We start from the raw sequence: 13245 nt of genomic DNA, 5'->3' as shown, positions 1-13245 counted from the left end.
GGCGCTGCCTCAGTCTCCAGGTCCCCCACCAGCACATGGACCTGGCCCCCATCCCTCCCTTCCCTGCTCCGTTCCCGCCTGGCCATCCCCCTGGTTGGGTGCTTGGAAATGTCTGGGAGCCATTCCTTAGAGGGGGGGTCCTGTCATGAATCCGGGTCCACGACGCTCCCTCTCACCACCAGAGGTCACTGTCTCCCGGATTCAATTCCCCAAACTCCACTCACCTCATTATTGTTTAATTTGCCCCAGCTGTGTTCCTGATTGCTGTCCCTTCTTAAGCTCCCTGTGTTTTCTGTTCTGCTCTCGTTCGTCTCACTTTTGTGCCAGGTATGCCTGTTATTTACGTCTGCCCTGTGCCTCGTGTATGTCTTGTTTTCAGTACTTGTGTTTGCTCTGGCTTTTTCCCCTTCGGGGTGGTTTCAGTTGTGTTTTTGTTTATTTTATAATTTGTTAATAAAGAAGATTCCTTTTGCCAGCACTTGAGTCTTCGTTCCTCCCAACCCGTGACAATGCACATCTCCTAAATGAGTTTCTGTCACAAACTGCAGTCTGTCTGTTGATATTAAACCCATACAGTAACTGAACAACTAGTACCCAACAATATCTTACGACTGTAATAACAGCTGAGAGAAATTCATAACACAAACTCTGTGTGTGTCTTCTACAGAGCCTGCTGAAGACTTCCCTGCTTAGTCATGGCTGTACATACACACACACGCGCGCGGGCGGGCGCGCGCGCACACTGTACGAGCGTCTGCTCCTCCCAGTGTGTGTGTACGAGTCTCGGTCGACGCAGGCGGGGCTCCAGGTCTATGAAACTGAATTACCGGCAGACCAAAACTAAACTTACCCGAGCCGGTCGCTTCTCTCCTTGTGTCGTGCGTGCGTGGGAATGTACTCGCTGCTGCGTGGGAACAATCATATCAACTGCTCTACAATGTCTTAACATTGGATTTTTATCACCGAGAGCCTCAGGACTGAGAGACTTTGACATCTGCAGCTGTTTATTCTTTTGCGCACGTTGGACAAAATGAAATAAATACAGGCTATACCTACACCATTCATATTTCACAGGGATTTGGAGATTTCCGCTGTTAACATTTTTCCTGAAGCGCCGGTGAATCGAATAAGGGTAGGTGATCATTTCGTAACGTTTAATTTTCAGTTTTTGCTGTGTACGTTAGGTTAATATATGCCGGTGAGTCGTGAGATCAAATCGATGCATCTGTTATAATAACGCATCGTACAGTTTTAAAGGTTTCTGACGGTATCATTGCAATATGGTGTATTTCAGCTGTGAATGATTTTAAGGGTGTGTAATGCTTAAATACTTTAAGTTGACGTTAGCGGAGTGTTTTTTAGTCACGAGACGTTGGCATGTCGCGGAGGCGCGCGTGCTGTTCCGTGTTTACGACTTCTGCCGACGTTACATATAGGCTATGCGGTCCGGTTCACTTGATATATGCTTCATCCCTGTATCCAGTTATATTACTAACCTCTTGCTGTTTTTGCAGGTCTGATAGGACTGTCAGACGCTGCATTTGTTGTCAGAGGGCCAATGGTTCGGATCCGAATATCCATATAGAGCGTTAATAGAGTTTGTGTGTTTTCTATGCATACTTCAGTAATAGTAATTCACTTATTTCCTACACTGTCCTCGGTGATGTGGTGACGTCGGTTCAACGGTTACCGATGCCCCGCCTCCTCCGGTGATTGATTACCTGTGTTTCAGATATGCGCTGTGTTCAAAAACCCCAAAGACTTCCAGTCTGCTCTAAACACATATCTCGTGTGTGTGCTTTTTCATGTGGGATTCTTATAAAGCCGTAGTCATAGCCTACTTTGAGCGCAAATAACAAATAATAACTGAATAAAAAGCTGCTGCTCCGTTAATTACTAAAAAGCTAAAAAGCTCCGTTAATTGCTATATTTTTTATTTATTTATTTTTTGCTGTAAAGATGGTTAAAGGCTTAATTTCGCTTATCTCCAGAATACAAACCTTGATTTAAAGGGATAGTTCACCCAAAAATGAAAATGCTGTCATTAATTACTCACCCTCATGTCGTTTCAAACCCATAAGACCTTAGTTCTTCTTCAGAACCCAAATAAAGATATTTTTGATGCAATCTGAGAGCTTTCTGGCCCTTCATAGACAGCAATGCAACTTTAATGCTCCTAGGTTCAGAAATGTCGCGATGACATCTGTAAAATATGTGACATCAGGGGTTCAACCATAATTTTACGAAGCTACGAGAATATTTTGTGTGCAAAGAAAACAAAAATAACAACTTTATTCAACAATTTTTCGGAAGCAAGAGGATGTGTCATGATACTGTCTCCATAATGGCGGCGCATTGCAGGAGACTGGATGAGGAGGAGAAGAGTTGAATAAAGTCGATATTTTTGTTTTCTTTGCGCAAAAAAATATTTTCGTAGCTTGGTAAAATTTTCTGTTTCTGGACCTGGGAACATTACAGTTGTAGGCTATTTGAAGCACAAACGTATATAGTATGAACGGCACAATTTAAAAGTCACGTTTGTTAAGAAATGTGATTGTCAATTCCAAACACTGAATGTGTGAATGTAGCTAAACTGACTACACAGGTTTCATTTGTGCCAAAAAAAAAAAAAAAAATTGAATGCTTTAGTTTGTTTATTACATTTGTCTAGAAGTGCATGTCAGTTTGCATACTCATGCACCGTTAAGCCATTTTGTAGTATAAATACTGTGAGTAGTGTCTTCACACTAAAAATTCCAGAAAGAAAAGTCATAATATTTGGAAACAGCCTTTAATAAACAACAGAATGAGATGACATGAAGGACAACAGGACAAGACGACATAAGCAAAGAAGACACATCAACATACTAATTTGTCTTAACAAGTAGGCCTATGCAGTGACTGTAGACATGGACAAATGTATAGTACAAAGCAGTCGTTTCTGGCACAAATGGAACATCACAGAATCTGGCTTTTCATAAACTTGTTTCACACAGGCTTTCACGGCACCATAATGTCATATGTAATGATCTAAACCAGTTTCAGAGGAGCCGTTGACACAGCTAAGTGAATATTTAATGACTGCAGTATAAACTGAGATGCATCTCTATGCCATACTTCCTGTGACAGCAGCGTTTTTCAGGTTTTAAAACACAGCCTGCATGTTAGCCTTTTAGGGGGCGTGTGTCGCTTCAGGCCAGGCTTATGTGTTTTGAAGAGGCATTTACTGGCCTGCATCTAAATCAGTATCCCTGTGAAACATAATCGGAGATGTTTTGCCTGCATATACACAAGAGGCAGTTAAGAATACAGGCAATTATTTTATTTGGAGAGTGAGAACTTCTGTTCTAAAGTTTGTGCTGAATGCAGTTGCACGAGGCGTCCCTGGCTCGTCGCCGCGTCCCGCAATGCTTTCGAAACATTATCTCATTCAGGGGATCATCATTCATGGTGATGTAACAAGCCCGATTAAGCAGGGCCTTGATCGACTGTCGTCATTATGTGTCACAGGTGCACTCCAACTGGGCTCTAGGTCGGCACAGTAGAGGAAGGGACAACGGGAGGATAGTGCTGGTCTAGGTTGATGCCGCAGGTGGCTGTAAGTAATGGAGAAGCATGATCATGTGTGGATGAGTCACACGGCAGTGTGTGTGTGTCTGACTGTCCGCCTGTCTTGCCAAGAGTGGATCGCTTTCATTACATGTGGTTTTGCTTTCTATCAAGCTTCCCTATTTAAAATACATTTCTGGCAGAGAAACTGTTTATTAAAGTGGGTAATTTCTTCGATGCCAAATTGCAGTCTGGTTGTTGTAATGGCCCGACTGTTTTTGATATAACAACATTGGCTCAACCAGTGGCATGATCAACCTGTTTGTCTGTTCAATGGAAGACTGGAGTGTTTCAAAGGGACGCTTTCACACTGACAGCAGTTTGCAATAACCAGCAATCTTGAATAGGTGTTTACATGCACTACTTTTTTCAATCTGAATGGCAATCTTATCCTCATGTGCATTATGTTTTTTCCAAACAAATCTTTTTTTGTGTAATGTACAGTCGCCACATTCAGAACTGGAGAAAGCCAGTTCAATAATGTCGCCAAAGCTACCTTAAGTATAATTGTAATTTTTGCCCTGATGACATATCTAAAAAGAAAGAAATTTACTACTGTATATGTCAGAAGAGCATTTTTAGCAAATATTTAGTAAATATTCAGTCAGTGGAAAACACATTTGTAAGAAGTAAAACGTATGCATCACATATTTTTTAAATTCAATCGAGAAAAAAGTCCGATTCAAGTGCTTAATTTTTTTCTATTGATCGATCTACACCACCCCTTCCGATCCAATTGAAATTTAATTTTGGATTTGCTCATTCACATTGCAATTGCGATGTTTTTATAAAGGCTGTTCATTCGGAGCCATCAGTCGAATTACTAATTGGTTATTCGGTTGCATGTAAACATAGCTGATGAGAGTTAATCATTTATTAGCAAAGCAGTGACGTAAACATAATAAAATGCATAGAGCTTGGTGACCTCCAGCAATTTATTCACTATCTGCTAATGTTATATGGTTTTATTGCAGTCTGGCCACCAAATTCAAAGGTGTGACTCTTTTTATGAGATGAACATGCATCCATTTGAGCTCTAGGGATAAGAAATAAGATATCAAATTCTTATCGGAGTCATTTTTTGTAACAGTTCCTTGTGAGTCAGAAAGAGTTCATCTGAGGTCTGAATAGCATCCTGTAGATTCCATCTTTTGTCACCACACACAAGAAACCTTTAAGCATTTCTGTAGTACACCAGTGTTCTTGTGGTTTACTGTAACGGGTGGCAAAACAATGACTAAGGTTTAAATGGAATGAAGTGTGCTGATATTTAAATAAAGCTGGCCTGTTATATAACCAAGTTCTGCCTGTTATGTGTAAAATGGACACATTATGTTGAAAAGTAAATTCAAAGTAACAGTATCACTTACAAAAAAGACGTTAACTGACTTGTTTGACAACTCTTGAAAGAAAAGACTTGATTGTCACTTAAAGTAACTTAAAACGGATCAGACGTTTTCCCCACAGCTGTAATGCGTCAAGTTTTCAAAGAAGCAGTATTAGAAATGCAGTGTTTGAGCTCTTGGGGCATCCCGCCAGCACACCTCCCTTTTCAGTAGTGGACTGAGAAAAAAAAAAACACAAAAGGCATACATACAATAAAAATGTCTTCAATGTGGCTTGTCAAGTTAAAAAAGAGAAAACTCATCACCTTGTGCACTTAATTTTACATATTAATAACTCGCATCTCATTTGTTTTTTTGGATGTTCTTTTAGAAGCATACAGTCCCTATTTGGGTTCTGGTTCTGGAATAAGTTAATTTAGGCCTACCTTTTTTAATAAATCAAAATTGCAACTCTGCACCAGAGGATATATTAACAGTAACATGATCTCATGTGGTTTCATTTTAGTTGCTGATTTTACTGACTTGATTAGCTTGTCTTTAAAGTAATGATGAACTCAGCATTTTCATTGGCAGAGTTTCCTCAAATTGAATCAGGCACTAACTACTAATGTTAATGTTATCTAAAAATACCCGCTAGTATGTTATAAATGTGGCAGCACAGAAGGTAAACACAGAAAAGTATAGTCATTATGTGAATAAACAGTCATAAATTCATGGAGCATTGTAACATAGATCAACAGTAAGACATGAAGAGGCTGTGCTGTATTTCTAAAGGCTCTGTTAGGCACAAAGCGCAGCTGTGTTTCACACCTTTGTTGTATATTTTAGCACATTCTGTAGTCAAATAGTCAAATGCAATTGCTGGATGGAAACAGGTTGTTTTCTTTTACATATATTTTGCATATGTTTTGGAGCATAAATAGTGTACTCTGAAAATGTAACTTTTGTCTGTCTTGTCAATTTCAGGTGTTGTTTGATTTGGTTCGATCTGACAGATTGAGTCATGCTGTTGAACATTATTTCTGTAACAATGAGGTAATGCGGCAGAGCTGTTGTAGCTCTTTAGATCAGTGAGATTCAGTAGAGACGCTTTTACCTCTGCTGTCAGTCCTGTCCTGTGCTCAGTTACAGGCATAGTTGAGTAACTACGGCTTCTTCGACTCATCAACATGGCGAGTTTCTGAATGTGAGGGTTCATTGAGTCCAGAAGCAGTGCTGGTGGTGTGAAACAATGTGTGAGTGTATCATTTTTGAGGGCTTTGGTAATGTTGTGGGTGTTTCCTCAGGAAGGGCTTTGATCAGTAGCATCTTACATTGAGGTTTTCCCTCCAATGAGATTACAAATCATTCTCTTCAAAGCTGTTTTACTGTTACACAGCTGCTTCGATCTGTTATTTGCTTTTCTATAATACCCTTTGCATTGAGGGTTCCTGTGTTGTGTTTTTCATGTGAAGCACAGGTCTTCCTCATCTTGTTGCTGTGCTTTCATAATCTCTTCACTTTAGAGGCCTGTGGAGAACATCAGGCTGATGGATGGAGTGACTATAGGGAGCTTCCTCGTGGGCCGGTCAGCTTGTGGGCTTGACACCCGAAGCCAAATTTAGATACAAACAAAGGAAAAAAGCTCATCATACAGTGAATGCAGTTTTAGGGGATTTCTAATGTCTAATGGTGCACTGAAGTAATGGGGAAATGGTTTTATTTATAGGTTGAGCACACATGAATGAAATTAACAATGAGAATACTTTCTATTAAAGTCACGATGAAACAAAAGTAGAGAATAATCTTTTTAACCGTATTGTGATGTACATCTGAGTTCAACAGATTATTGAAGAAAAGAAAGAATTAGGGTGAAGACTTGGTTTTAGCCATTGGATATTGATTGGATTTTGTGTTACGCTCAAAATGAATGCGAGCTTGAAGTCGACTGTGGTAGGGCAGGGTTTTAACAGACTAAGTGTTTGGAGACGTCCTGCGTACGTCACCAGAGAGAAGTCTGTCATTTTCTCCAGAAGATTTAGTGGTGACATTTGGATGAAGCATTACGAGATCAAAATCGCTCATAAGAAGATCTAAAACATGCATTTACAAAATAGACAGGGCGAATTTTCATTTCATGCTGACTTTAAGCTCAGATATTGCAAGTTTGGGGTTTTTCAATTAAAGAATCATTGTGGAAACAAACTATTTATTGAGCAAAATAAGAGGAAGATATACAGTAAATGAAAAAGTAAATTTCCCAAACCCTGATCCATACCACATCGTATCATATTGTGTAAGTAGCAACTTCCCAGAAGGATTTGAACGCAGCTTATCATGCCCTAGCAGGTAACTCTTTCCAAGCAGCTCACGGAATTCCCTCCCCACCACTGTCTGCACATGAATTTGGTGGATTAAGTTCTGCTTCCTTTGCAATGTAAAAGTGGCTATTTTAAACATCAGAATACAGTGAAAATCACCACTGACTGTTGTTTCGTCTCATTTGTAGTTATGCCTGTGCTAATATTATTGCAGTGAGGATGAAGGGCCGCTTTTAAATAGGTCGGCCAGCTCGCCTGTCTCTATCTTTAGCATACAGTGTGGCATGAGTCTGAGGAGGCTGCCGACCCTGTTTGTCTACTTGAAGTCATGTGCAGTCTGGACAGAATCAAACTAGTCTAGACTTCAAACTGAAAACCGAGGGTGTGTTTTGTGCCGCTGTGTGACTTGGCCTTCGATGGCCTTTTGGGAGTAGGTGGATGCATGATGACTAATAATAACTGACAAGGAGATTCCCGTAAGGTCAGTGTGAACGCATTGCACAAGCTTCCATGGTTTGAGAAGGGCTTTAAAAATGATTTTCCCATTGATTCTACCTGAAAAACCGTGTTATTGAGCATTATGTCACCAGATGTGTTGTTTTGGGTGTGCAGCATACCTAACATGATACTATGTGGATGCCATCCAGCCTACTCTCCCTTCCATTAGTCATAACTTGGCACGGTTGTGTGCCTGCCAAATTATGTCAACTCTTTCAAATATGCAGGAGTTAGATCAAGCGCAGAAAAAAAGCATGTGCCACATGAGGCCTCTTCTTTTGGGAAACTAAAACAGGAAAAAGAGAACAAACGAGCGCTTGCCATGTTGACGGTGAGCATCATGATAAAAACAAAGCAATAATAGAAGCTGTTAGATCGCTGCTCTGGGATGCAGCCCAGATTTTCACACACCCTCTTGCACAAGCGTGGCACGAACAACTGCAGACTCATCACGGCCATGTGGAGCGCTGACGAGAGCACTTTCGTTCTGTTCTTGTCTTGTCTGTCCACAGCCATGCTAAGCAAGTATGTGTCACTCTCACACATGCTCCTGCTCTGGTGTGTGTGCAATCTCTGAGGGAAGGAAACTAAGCCTGCCTGCTTGGAATTGCTGTTTTTCCCTGTTTGTAAGAGGCCTGCTGCCCTCCTCCTGCTGTTTTCTTCTTCCTCATTTCTCTCCCAACCCTGCGCTGTAATTGCATGTTGTCAACAGCGCTCAAGGTCACTCCCAGCTCTCCAGCGTGAGTGCTCACAAAAGCGGCAGAAAGGATTCTGACGTGTGAATGGAAGTGGCCGCTTGCTTAGACCTCTCAAGTGTGGGTGACTGAAAATGTGCAGCCTTGCCAAGCTGCCAACAGCTCACAAAACTCTATGACTATAACAGAGATCACCAGCTTAATGGGGGCCGCGTGGCTCCTGTAGTATTCTGCAAGAAATTGTTACGGTCTGTTGCTCAAGAAAATCACGCACTTACTTAGAGAACTCAGTGTAAGCCTTTCAATCGCATTCGAAATGTGCAAATGTGGAAATCATTTGGGTGCAGTGGTGCAAGTGTGTACTTTTTTCTAGCATCTCACGCCATGAGCGTGTCATTTTTAAAATGGTTCTTTAAAAAGACCCCTACATTCTGTTCGGTTCCAATCACAAAAACTTCTCCTTTGTGTGCATGCCGTGAAGCAAAATTTAATTGTTGGTTGGAAACTTTCTGGAAATGTCCAGTCAAGTAATTTATGGCTGACACACACTGCCGTTCAGACATCAAAATGTGAATATTCATGTGCAAAACCTTCACCGTTTGAGGCAGTTTATGTGCAGTTAGTCGGAATGTCTTTAATGTCTATTTTCTAAATGCAAGTTTTGATCTTATTGTGAACAATTCATTCATGCATGTTTTATTGTTACATTTTTTACCTTGTAATTTTATTCAAAAAGAATTTATCTTTTGTACAACAGATGCATTCTGGACATCTCCAATTGTTTTGTGTGCATAAACTCCGCCCTTTCTTACAATCCACTGCAAGTTCGGATTCTGATCTGCTTCCATCTAACAACAACGAATAACAGAACAAGGTCCCCACCCTACATTTTTTTCTTTTTCAATGATATGTTCACTTGAACGCACTTTAACGCGTTGCAATAAACTCTTATTAACGTTAACAAACATTATTATGTGATGTACTGCTTAAATGGATGGTTCACCCAAAAATGAAAATTTTGTTATCATTTACTCACCCTCAAGTTGTTCCAAATATGTAGCCTATGAGTTTCTTTCTTCTGTGGAACATAAAATAAGATATTTTGAAGAATGTTGGTTACCAAACATTTGCTGGTAGCCATTGACTACCATAGTATGGAAAAAAATATTGTGGAAGTCAATGGCTACCGTCAACTGTTTTTGCATTTTTCAACATTTTATTTATTTATTTATTTTATTATTTAGCAGATGCATTAGGGTTAGGTTCAGTAGGTGGTCAGTCAGGATTTGTTTGCTGAATAAATCATTTAAACTGTTTTTGTTTACTGGATCATGTGATTCAAGTCTGTAAGGATTTTACATTTTGTCATTGTATGGCTTCAGAGTTGTGAGGTGGTGTTTTTAGGATACTAAAAATGGTTATTTCGTGTTATTCTCTACCACATTCATTATAAGAGCTCAGAATATTCTTCAAAATATTCTTCAAAATATTATTGTGTTATGAGGAAAGAAAGTCATGCAGGTTTGTAACGACGTGAGGAGTAAGAATAATTCCTTTCAATTGTCACCGCGGTAGACAGTGAAACTGTGTCATCAGCTCACATTCTTGTGCCCTGGGTTAGACTGTGTTTCTAAACCACAAGAACCAGATCTGCACTTTCAAGCCCTGCTGCCTACTTCCCAGAGTTTCATTTTCATGATAACGAGCTTCATCTTTGCAGGAGTCATACACACTTATCACAGTTTGCATTTGCAAAGTGCACATGAAAGGGACAGGCCTTGTCTGATAAGATCATTTCCTTTCCCATGATCTCTGCCATTGGGGGGGGGATTCCAGCAAGACCAGATGTGCAAACAACATGCCAGAAAATATGATCGAGCATAAAGAAATAGCAATAAACGTGTGTCTCCATTAACAAATGTTTCCCGACGGTAGTTTATGTAAAGACATGCACAAAGGTTTTATAGAGTGAAGTACTGGGCCAATGTGGTATTTGCTGCTGAGTTGAGTGCTGCTACACTGAAGTCATGTGAGGGCGTGAGGACAAAGTCATACCCAACCCTAACGCTTCCCTTTATGATTTTTTTTCAACTTGCTTCGACAGGGTACTGGGCTGACTCCCTCTGATGATCACACAAAACACAGCAATCTCTGTGTGCCGTTTAAACCTGACAGCATCCTGTTCAACCAGATATTTCAGAGGAAGTCTTCCGTTTTTTTTTTTTTTTTTTACACAGTGTTTATTTATATATTTTATATATATTTTAGTATTATTTATATCCTTTTATATTTTTTATAGATTTTTTTTTGTTTTCATTTTAATTGAGTTTTTAGTAATTTTGTTTTTTACATTAATTTATTTTTATTTCTTTATTTTTTTAAATAATAAACCTAAATATATTAGCTACTGCTATTTAGGTTTCATAAATTTTTTATTTCAGTGTTCATTTTAATTCAGTTTTAGTTTTTATTTATTTTCAGTTAGTAATTTTAGTGCTTCAACAGCCCAGGCAACAATTTTCATTTAGTTTAAGTTTAGGTAGGTAGTATTTTATTTTATTTCAGCTTTATTTCAATTAACAGAAATGTTTCTTTAGTTTTATGTAGTCATTCAATAAGAGGAAACAAGGCTTTTTTTATAACGTCATGATAACAACTAGGACGTTTTGATGAGTGCAAAAAAAAGTTGTGATGATGGCAGGAAGTGATGAAAAGGTGTTTTCCTTCAGGTTTACAGTGTTAATGATGCTAAACATGACACATCGCCTGTATTACTGATAACAAGTCCTATTTTGTGTGCTATGTATAGACGGGTGCCATTGTGGCTGGTTAATTGCATACAACCGCATCACAGTTTTATCAGTGGCATATCAAAAATGACTCGTGTTTTTTCCGTAAATGTGGCTAACGGAAGCAGAGAAGAGTCCCAGACATGAGTGCATTTCCTTGTTTCATTTGGATTTCATCAGCTCTTCTGCTCTGCACTTCCTTCCCTGGCTCCTCAAATAAGCAGAACTCTGACCTCTGACCTTTGCCTCACTTGAGGCGGATGTGATGTGATGGAATCTTTGCTGTCCTTTGAGGACTATTGTTGAGTTTGTTGTCTTTTTGGAGTCAGATAAGATAAACTCTGAAGTTCAGAGGCTAATATAGTCCCGAATCTTCTTTGGTTATTTTTAAATTTAACATGTTTATTTTTAATATATTGGATGGATTAATATAATATAATTAATAAAGAGTTTTTTGTGTGTGTTTTTGTTTAACCTGTTCAAAATGATTAAAGCACTCTCTGTGGTTTATAAATATGTTTTGATGTTGTCAAATATTTAATTAAATGCTAGATTTCATAATAGTGTCTTCAAAAAAAAAAAAAAAAAAATATATATATATATATATATATAGTGGTAGATTTCTACTTTCTTTTAGCTGTATTCAGTTAAAAAAATTATTATATTATCTGATGTATTATCTAAGAAATAAATCTGATAGTCACATATTAGAGTTTATTTTTATTTTTTTTATTTTTATACATATTAGAGTTTTATATCACCCTCTAAAAAAAATAAAATAAATAGAAGAAACATGAATATGACCTAGAAAAATTACCATTACCTTTTCTGTTATGTTTACAGATATTTCCTTTTAATCCTAAAACAAAATGCAATGCAATGTGTGACGCAATATACGGGTAAATCACATTTGAAAATTCAACACAGAAAATTCCTTTATATTATCACAGTACATCAGACTGTATTTTTACAGACATTTCATATAGATTCAGTGTAGTGAGCTACGTTTTGTTAGTACCTTGTAGTTATATTTTTAAAAAAGAAGTGATTAGCATTACAGATGATGACAAATGCAATTTTTGGATGAACTTTTCCAAAAAGTGTTTTTTCCTTGCAGTGATTGGCCCATCTGCTGACCTTCTGTTCTGCTTGATGCTCATCAGGCTCATACCAAGAGCACAATAAGAGCTTCTATGGCCTGATTCAGGCTGATATCATGCTGGAAACTATTTAGATGGGGATCACATGTTTTTGGGCACGCTGTGACTGAGGGTCTGCTCTTAGCTCGCTTAACAGGAAAACGTCTGACCTCCAGCAGACAATCAGTCACTTGTTTAGCAGGTTGGAGATGCAGCTTGGAGCCTCGCTGTCAGGGAGCTGCTTAAAATACGGATCGTTTCTCTGTTTGTAAAGCTGCTCTCCTGAGAGGAAACTCAGCACAGCGAGAGTCAGATGCAATGAAAAGAGGTCAAATGTCCTGTCAAAATGCTGCCACAAACTGAAATGTTGACACTATTGATCCTTTTGACATCTGTGGTGGGAGTTGCCTTCACGTCCATAGAGTTGCCTTGATTCATTGTTGTTGTTCAGTCTGTTTGAGTGCATTTAATGTTGAAGTGTGTATTTTTTCATTAAAGCAGTTTCTTCTATCCCAGTTTAATATGCAAACAGCTCTAAACCATTCATATGTTATTTGCCTTATTAATAAACCACAGCGTTTAGGGGAGCTAAACCAATGGCAAGAATTTGTTTTCAACCACCACTTTTAGTCATTATGAAAATAGTCATGATTTAGTGACATTAAGTTTCTGGTGGGTGTCACTGTAAATGCATAAATGCGTAAATGTCGATGGTTAATGTGTTGATGCATTAATCTTTGTGACATCTGGAGTTGCTGAAGTTCATGAGTCATTTTTGCAGCTTAGTTTCAATGGATGTCCTTTTTGGACAGAGGAGGAAGTTTTGAGTTTTGACAGTTGTTGTACATTTTCATAGTACATCAAGCTCT

General features: G+C 38.8%; 1 protein-coding gene across 3 annotated transcripts in view; it reads left to right on the top strand.

Annotated features, from left to right (window-relative positions):
- Positions 1–311: 311 nt before the first annotated feature.
- rhbdf1a (rhomboid 5 homolog 1a (Drosophila)) overlaps positions 312–13245 on the top strand; it is a 53526-nt gene continuing 40592 nt past the window's right edge. For 2 of the 3 annotated variants that reach the window (XM_058770008.1, XM_058770006.1), the window contains exons 1-2: positions 312–327; positions 668–1132. The gene's annotated coding sequence lies outside the window, so the exon portion shown is untranslated. Of the gene's footprint in view, positions 328–667; positions 1133–1170; positions 3599–13245 lie in introns of those variants that run through there. The other variant, XM_058770007.1, reaches the window with a different exon arrangement.

Source organism: Onychostoma macrolepis, chromosome 03 (genome assembly GCF_012432095.1).
Source record: "Onychostoma macrolepis isolate SWU-2019 chromosome 03, ASM1243209v1, whole genome shotgun sequence".
NCBI classification, from domain to species: domain Eukaryota; kingdom Metazoa; phylum Chordata; class Actinopteri; order Cypriniformes; family Cyprinidae; genus Onychostoma; species Onychostoma macrolepis.
The sequence above is the reverse complement of the archived record's forward strand: the minus strand, read 5'-3'. Positions and strand labels throughout refer to the sequence as shown.